This window comes from Geospiza fortis, unplaced genomic scaffold (genome assembly GCF_000277835.1).
Source record: "Geospiza fortis unplaced genomic scaffold, GeoFor_1.0 scaffold83, whole genome shotgun sequence".
NCBI classification, from domain to species: domain Eukaryota; kingdom Metazoa; phylum Chordata; class Aves; order Passeriformes; family Thraupidae; genus Geospiza; species Geospiza fortis.
Window position 1 is genome coordinate 703,219 of NW_005054513.1, and position 8,959 is coordinate 712,177.

Below are 8,959 nucleotides of genomic sequence, written 5' to 3' on the forward strand. Positions count from 1 at the left end.
ACCAAAATTTTCTCTGCCTGTGTTATGAAGACTAGTCTTGGTCTTGAGCTTGCACGAGCTCAGTGACCTCAGGGATGACCAACCAGCATGCAGAACACTGGGCACAATTTGTTTTCACCTGTCCCACACCAAGTCCCAGTGATGCACTCCAGAACATGGCCAGGAAGAGACTAAGTGGTAATAAATTTCCCTAATTACATTTTGTTCCAAAGCTGATGCATCTTGTCAGATGGTCTTTGTATCACCCAGTCAGATTTTGCCTGGGTTCAGCTGCTGGTCACATTTTGCTATATTACGTTACTGCTGTTGATGTTTTACTGTATCATATTTGCATCCATCCACCAAATATAATTTTTTTATTATTCATATTACTTTAAAAAAACACAACTGTGATAACATTTCATAATTACATTCTGTCTGCATTTATGATAAAAGCAAGTTTCCTTCTTCTCTCCCAAAGTTTGTAACACTCAAAAGTGTGTTACACATCGTTCTCCAGCTGAGTCAGTGTTCAAAGCACTGATGCTTCTCAGCTCACAGTCCTGAGCAGTTTAAGGAATTCCACATACTCATAAATTTGACATTCATATAAAACCTGCTGTACAGATCACATGCCAGCTTTTATCTGTACTATCTTCACAGCAATCTCTTCCATACCTCAGCAGGTACTTTTTCCTCCAATCCTCCAGAAAACCAAGCCTTCTGAGGGAAAAGAAAGTTGCTACTGATTTATTCTGGATTAAGGATTATGCCTAAAATGTCATCATACAGTTTTTTCTTAAGTGATTTCCCAGGGTGAAACATTTTCAAAGGTTCCAGGTCACTTTTAATGGCTTATATAAAAACCCCTGAGGGCCACATTTGTCTATGCAGCAGCTGTGCTTCAGGCAGATGTGCACAGCAGAGTTTGTATGCATCATATCAAAGCATGCAGACCATGTCTAAGGTGCCTAAATGGAGCCTGCCCCCAACTTCTTGTGCAAAACTCATCTATCAGCCATTCTTAAAATACTTCTTGTAATGGATATCCTTCTCGCTAAATTCTTGGGAAAAAAAAAGTTATGGATGCATTTGTGGACAGAAAGTCTAAAATGATAAATAGGATTTTTTTCTTCTCTCTCTCAAACACAGGCCAGATAATGTAACTTCAGCCATTAACCATCCCATATCTTGTGAATTAGCAATGATGCAAGAGGTTCTCAGACAAACAGGTATCTCTAGGATTAGTGCAACTTTTGCAAAGAGAAAAAAAACAGAGATGATGAAGTTTTAGGTAAAATCAAATTACTGTGTTATACCATTTATGCAGAGATTTAGTACACTTATGAAGCTGCAAAAGATGCATTTTTCCTGTCCAGTCCTTGTCTTTTTCTTTTGCCATGGAAAGTGATGTTCACTACATTTATTGCTGAAAATGGGGTTTCACCTGTATGTTAGCCTCTACTAGATCAGTTATTGTATTTCTTCTTATTATTATTATTATTTCTTATTATTATTTTGGGGACAGAGTGGGCTTATTTCTGAATGACAACTGTCCTCAATAGACCCAAAATAGCTACACATTTAAAAAAATCAAGCAATCAAAAAGGAGACAGTGCAAAGGAGCACCTGGCAGTGCCCATTTATATATTAAATGTTACTCATTCCTAACACCTGGATTTTGCCATCAGTTGAATAGAAGTGCAATTAAAATTGGATCTGAGAGCTTCCCTCCACAATGCAGCAAGATTGCTGGTCACAAAAATGGGTAGTTAAGAGACCCCTTGTGACAAGTATTGATCTAAGCAGGTTATTTCTAGGGAGGTTTGTCAAAGCCTCTGTCAGCTCAGAACCTGTGCTTTTCTAGGTCTTGGGAGGATGCAGGAAGATTCCTTATCCTGCAAAATCTTCTTCATCATGTTGAATAAATTGGTGGGAGAATTTGCCTTTTCCACAGCAGATCAAAAGTCTGTCTGGATTTTCAAAATCCCTGATGTGGTGCTTCAGGCTTGTTCTTGATGTACTGGGAACTGGAATACCAGCCAGCATGAAAGTTGCCATCTTCACACAGCAGTTCACTAATTTCCCAAAGAAAACAACACACATTTACTTCTTGTACTTAGCTTCTCAGACCTGGTGCACAAAGGAGGGAACTCAGGCCATTGACAACAGAGCTGTAAAGAAGTAGCTTGATGTCTAAACCTCATTAGAAGCTAATCAACACTTCACCCTCCATAATTACCATTGCAGGAAAACCTACAATTACATGAATCAATACAGGGTGTCTTCAACTGGAAAAATTAATATCCATTTTTATGGAAAAGTTTTAGTCACTGACTCAAGTCATAACTCAGTGTCAAAAGGTAAGTCTCTAAAGTATTTCCCAAAAACTATTTCTTTTTTCCCCCAGGTCAAATCATTAAAGCCCTGACAGGTTTCCTTTCTTCTAAGTGAAGCATATCTTCATTTTGGCATCAGCTCTGGTTTCAGCTATCTAACACATCATAAATTTCAAGCATGAGACCCATTTAGCTTTTCCTGTAATAACTATTTTCCTTTCTTCTGATCACGTGAACTTTACAGGTGTATATCACAGTGCTCCCCATGGCAGTCAGCCACTTCCTTCTCTAAGGGGCCAGCTCACAGATGCACTGACCTGGAGGTTCACAAAAAGTGGCAACATAGATGCTAAAACAACCCCCTAAACCTGTAAATTGCCTTCCCCCTTTTAAGGAAAAACTTGGACAGAATCAGGCCAGCGATAATACCCAAGTGTCAATGGCATCTATTTGAACCTATTCAAAGTAAGAGGAAATAGAGTGTGTTGGAAAGAGCTACACACCTATAAGTCTGTTCTGGGATGTGGATTATTTTACCCAGAACTTTAAAACCTCAGAACAAAAAACCTCAACCAAACAAAACAGCTGAAGCTGTTAGCAGTGGGTTTGCTATGTTTTGGGGTTTTTTTATTCTTATAATATATGGGTTAATTCTTGTAAACACAGTGACATAATAAATTTTTATGTATCATAGCCTGAAGATACACCAAGATCTCTACAGTTTCAGCTGTTTATTAAAAAAGCATAAATACTGACAAGACTGGCCCAGAGAAACTGTGGATGTCCCATCCCTGGAAGTGCTCAAGGCCAGGTTGGATGGGGTCCTGAGCAATCTGGTCTACTGGAAGGTGTCCCTGCCCATGGCAGAGGGTTGGAATGACATGATCTTTAAGGTCCCCTCCAACCCAAACAGTTCTGTGATTCAAATTAAGTCCATTCATCAATGCTTTCCTCTGTAGCCATGAAGCCCAGAACAGACTTCACAGAAGCTTTTAAGACAGACATAATATGGCAGCTAAGAAGTTGTTGTTAACTTGCCGTGGAATAGACACAATAGACAAAAATTGTAGTCTGAATGTTTTAGGTGTGTGTGCCTGCCAAGGGGAGAAGGGAATAGTTTTATTCTCCTATCCTAAACCAGCAGACACTTCCCCAAATATCCACTTTTATACTGATCAGTTGGTTCCCTCAACAGGTTTTCTCCCAGGCATAAATGTAGGCACTTTTGACAGTTGCTGCCGATGGCTTCTTTCTTATTTTTGCCTCCAGAAGGAAATAGTTCATAACTCTTTGGTCATAGAATCACAGAGCATCATTCATTTGGAAGACATCCCCAAGGATCATCAAGTCCAACTCCTGGCCCTGAACAGGACTATCCCCAAGAACCCCACCAAGAGAGTGTTGGCCAACTCTTCTTGAGGTCTGTCAGGCTTGGTGTGACCAAGCCTGTCAGGCAGTGACCACCCCCCTGGAGAGCCTGTTCCTGTGCCCAACCACCCTCTGGGCGAAGAATCTTTTCCTGACAATCAACACAAATCTCCTCAGTCCGCAGATCCCCCTCTATGTCAATTAAATGAAGAAAAAATGAGAAGAGAGAAAACATACTCCTTCTCAGTTATTTTTCATAGCAAGCATCATCCATTCTCAGTAATTTTCAGTGAAATTCGAATGCCTTTTTTCCAAGTAGGTGTAGTTCCATGAATTTATTACCAAATTATTTGCAACAGATTTAGGTAATATATTTGGGTGCAAATTATATTAATTTCTTTGGTTTAAGAGCTTCTTAGGGTGAAACAACCTTTATGCATTTTAGTACAGGAGTGTGGGGTGCTTTCTTTTTGTGGCAGTTCCGGAATTAAAAGAGAAAGCAATAAGCAAAACCTTGCTCATTCAGCTGCTCCTAAGAAAGTGGGAAACGCCAATCCACATGGAATCTTAAAATTGGTGACACTTCACTTAAGTCAAAAATTGAGGGGAAGTTTGAGGGGAGGAGAAGTCTGTTAGAATATTTTAAAGGATAATTTACACTAAGAGAAAATTCAGAGGTAAAGCATCACTGGTTAATTCACACTACATTTAGTCCTTGAGATACAGTGTGGGATTCATTTCATCAACCTTAAGTTCTTCCCAATAAGCTGTCCATACCTAAACTGACTCACTGACCTCACTGTGTAGACAAGTGAACAAAACAAACACAGATAGCAGTATCCAGTAGCACAGTTCTGCAGTATACTCAAAATCCTAATTTAAATGAAATTAATCCCACTCTCAAAATATCAACTTTTTTCCTTCCCTTCTGATAAAGTGAGCCTAGATTAGCTGGATACTGCAGCCACATTCAGATTTAGTTAGAGACATGCCAACTTTTTAGTTAGGATTCATTATTTCTGAAGATTGGTCGGAACAGAAGGTCCCACTGTTTGTCAGTGGTGGCAGTAGGGACTGCTTCAGCAAGAGATTCAAGTTCCAACTAGTGAGTGAGAGGTAAGAGTTAGATTATAATGGGATTAGAGTGTAGCAATTGCTATCAAAGGATTGTTTCATCTTACCTACTGTACATTAGCATCTACCTTCTTTTCTGATCCATCAGAGATTTGCAAAGAGAAAGCCATTATGGGAATTAGTTTCAGAAAAATAAAATGCTGTATAGAACCCTTTATCAACCAAAGCATGTCACCCTGAAAACATCTTACAACTGAGAAGTTTGACCTGCATAGGATCAGACCTGACCTACAGAGAGTTAAAATCAAGGTACAGAACATGAGTTCAGGCAGGCAAGAGCCCAGCTTTCTCTCTCTGGGAGCAAGAAAAGCCATGTGAAAGCAAGCAGGTTGTCCATGCCATTCCACAAGGTTTTTACCATAGCTCCCACCATGACAGGCATTTCCTCTTGGGCTCTTTAGCCAAGTGGAATATTGGGACTTGACAATCATGAGTTTGAGCTTTGCAATGCCTTTCTATTTTTGAACAAACTGCTGTGAGCAAAAAGCTGTATTCCTGGGAAAGCAGCACGCTGGTCTGAGACACAGCACGAGGATTTTCCATGTCTCTTCCCTTATCCCTGAACAGAACTGCAGCCTGGCCAACCTGTACAACTCTCACTCATGGGGAAGGTAAGCTACACATGGCTGACAAAGAGAGAGGGGGATCACCTCTAATACAGAAATCTGACTCTAGAAACTGATTTAAGTACTTGGATATTTCTACCCTGCTACAGAAGGACTCCTCCAACCAAAAGAGGTCTCATGAAAACTCATTCCACAGGGTATTGTGGAATTTCTTGGTTTGCAGCAAGGTGTGTTTAGCAGAAACATCACCTCATTTCACTCTAAGAGCCCAGCTCATTGATTTGCCCCCAAGAAGACAGTGCTCAATACAGCTGGATAAGGAGAAGAAATAATAAAGGAGTCCATGGGAATTCAATGCCCAGCTTCTCTTGCATTTCTCCAAGTCTCAGCTTTAGTGATTCCTGAGACATTCAGCTGAGCAAAAGGATCTTGTACTATCTGGGTATGCCTGTTCAAGAAGAGCTTTTGTAGTATGGAACTACATGCTGCATATTTCCAAAAAAATGTGTTCAACACACACCTGTTACACATGTAGATGAGGTTTTAGGTTTTTTGTCAGGTTATATCTTTTCAAATTCTGAGCTGCATATGTATCTCAAAATTTACACTTCGCACAAAAAAAAAAAAAAACCAACCCACAAACCCAAAATTTTACAGCAGAAGGTTTCATCTAGAGAAAATGCTTGCACTTTGACAAACTCAGGTGTAATAAGCAGACCAAGCAAATCAAATTAAATTATGCATCTTTAGACAAAGGGTTTGTTATCTCTCATCAATCCAGTACCCATGAAGACACTGCTTATTCTCTTACTTTGCAGTACTTTATGCAGAACTCAAATCTGATCATAAGCCATGTGAATGAAAACATCCACTTCCTTCAAGGCATCTGAAGCAACAAAGTTTAGGGGCAACTCTGGTAGTTTCCTGACTCACCAAGTGTTTTTACTTGTTTTGTGTTTTATATACCCAGGTATTTTTGCACCAAAATATATACTGTTTTAAAATACTACATCACTATTTAATCTGCTATTGATGCACAGCCATAGCAAAGAGCAAAACTTTAAAAGCTGTAGAAATACAACTAGACAAAAAGCAGTCATTAAGCTATAATATCTATGATTAATACATAGGCTGTTAAATGATTAGTAATAAGATTAGCTTGCATCTCTCCTGCCCAATAGATACTTAAAGTAATTGCATCTTTGCAAACTGCATTATCATCACTTCATGTTCTTTATGATGTCATGGGACAGCAAGGCAGACTCAGCACTTTCTCCTGAGACTGCTTTGGATTTTTTCCCTATAGGAATCAATTGTCTGGCAACACTAGACAGTTGGATATGGAGGCTGTGAGCACTGCCCACAGAACATCTGTCTAGATATATTAAAAATTAAAAAGCATTTTGCATCACTGTTTAAAACTTCCCAAATTAAAGATGGCAAAGAAATAACACCAAAATGTAAATTGCTTGATGGCAACAATAGTTTTAATTATATCCTAGGAAAACTAACATACTCGGAAAAAGCAACAGAAACCCTTTACTTAAAAAAATGGCATTATGAAAAGGCAGGCCTTTTCTCCTCTGTCCTCTTGACACTGTGATCAAAATGGGAGCAAATTTGCAGTTATTGCTAGGTCTGCTGCAAACTTACTGCAGCTAATGGGACTCTTCACCAGGTCCAGCCAGCACTCAAGCAGCCTCACAAACAGCTTAGGTGAGTGATAGGAACCACATATTTATTTGGAATGAGAGCAGTGGAATTTCCTACTATGCCAGATTATTAATCATGACTGAAACATAAGTAATTTTTTTTTTTTTTTAGGAATAGGTCTGTTTAAGATATAGACTTTTTATTTCAAACATAAGCTTATTTAAGTCCAAATTGCTGGTTCTTATGCAAGAGAGAGGTAAGATATATGGGAGTCAGGTGACAGCACACACTGCCCAATTATTCAATGGTACTGTTTCTTGCCTAAAATAATGCCAGGGACTGCTAGTACTGCACCTATCCATGTGCATGTGCCAGAATATGGGTGTGGTCCTTGAGAGGAAGAAAGAGGGTACAAAAAAAAGTTCTTCCAGTACATAAGATATCTGCAATAAGCATGAATAAATAAATGTGGTTGTTATTGTCTAGGAAACCTTTATCTAATGAATGCAAATTCAACCAATAAACTAATAGTACATAAATGGTTCTGTCTGTAAGTGGCTTCAAACCCTCTCCTGTATTTTATCAGACAAGAATTATCAGCATGATACAGTGACATGACGCTCATCATATGGTTTGAAATGCTTCAGGGAAATATGGGGCAGAGGCTGTGTCCTCTCGAAATCCCCAAAGCCTAATGTGCATCTAGGAGCAGTCTGACAAAGCAGTTTACACACATCACACATGGCTGTAAAAGCTGGACCTCAGTTTCCTATGTCTCAGTTAAACACAGAAGCTGCAGCTGGAAGATTAAGGGACTGGGTTTCCTCAGCCACATGGATTCCTGCACTGAGGCTGCTAATGCCAAATGCATCTCACAGATAATTAATTTTCACTATTCCTTAAAAAAACCCCTAGTGTTAAATAGCAGTCATATAAATTGTAATACTTAGAGCTTGATGTATCCTATAAACCAGTATAATCCACAGTATAGATTAAATATTTCAGGTTACTGTTGAGGCAAACAAGCTTTTTCAAAGTGTTGCAAGTACTGCTACTTAGCTGTTATTTCCTGAAGATGCTGTTTTACCAAAACCCCAAGAGCCCATCTCAGCTGTAGCATTAGAACCTGCTTCAAACAGAGCATGATCAAAATGGTCCAGTGACTGCACTCCCTCAGCAACTAAGAAAGTTATCTGAATTCAGCAATCAAATGCTTGCAACAACAACAACAAAAAAATCTACAAAAAAGTTTTGTTGATATGCTACTGTTACAGCCTCTGAAACAACAGTACACAAATAATTTCATTGTTCTGGAGACAGTTTGTAAGAGCCACGTTCTTACCCACATATACACACACAACTTGCCAACAAGCAGAGTGGAGAGTGTAAAATCCTTGTTTCCAGGCAAATGCACGGATCTATAGGCACACACACAACATACCCCCAAGAGCCTGTCAGCTTTAGTCTGGAGGGTCTGGACCAAAGTAAGCTTAAAAGGGGTCTTTTCATCAAATTTAGCAGTTTCTGAGCATACACACCTGTATACTGCAAACACACAGTGGGAGTCTACAGCTCTTAAATTAAATCTAAGCTCCAATGTTAGATACAGGTTTCTTAAGTATTATCTTCCTTTTGGTTTTGAGAGTTGTGGATGCACCCACACACAACAAAACTATTTTATGCCGCACGCTCTTAAAAGTTTGCCCTCTCCTCCCAACAGCACCGCAGACAAGGAAGAAACATCCCCGTCCAGCTGCCAACAAAACTCGGCGCACAGACAGACGCTCCATCTTTTGAAGCAATTCGAACCAGGGCTCTGCGAAGATGAGGGAGGAGAGGACTTGGGGCTGCCTCGGGAGCCCGCATGCCGCCGCGTTGTCCCCGCATCCCGCCGCGTTCCCCGCAGCAGCAGCATCCCCG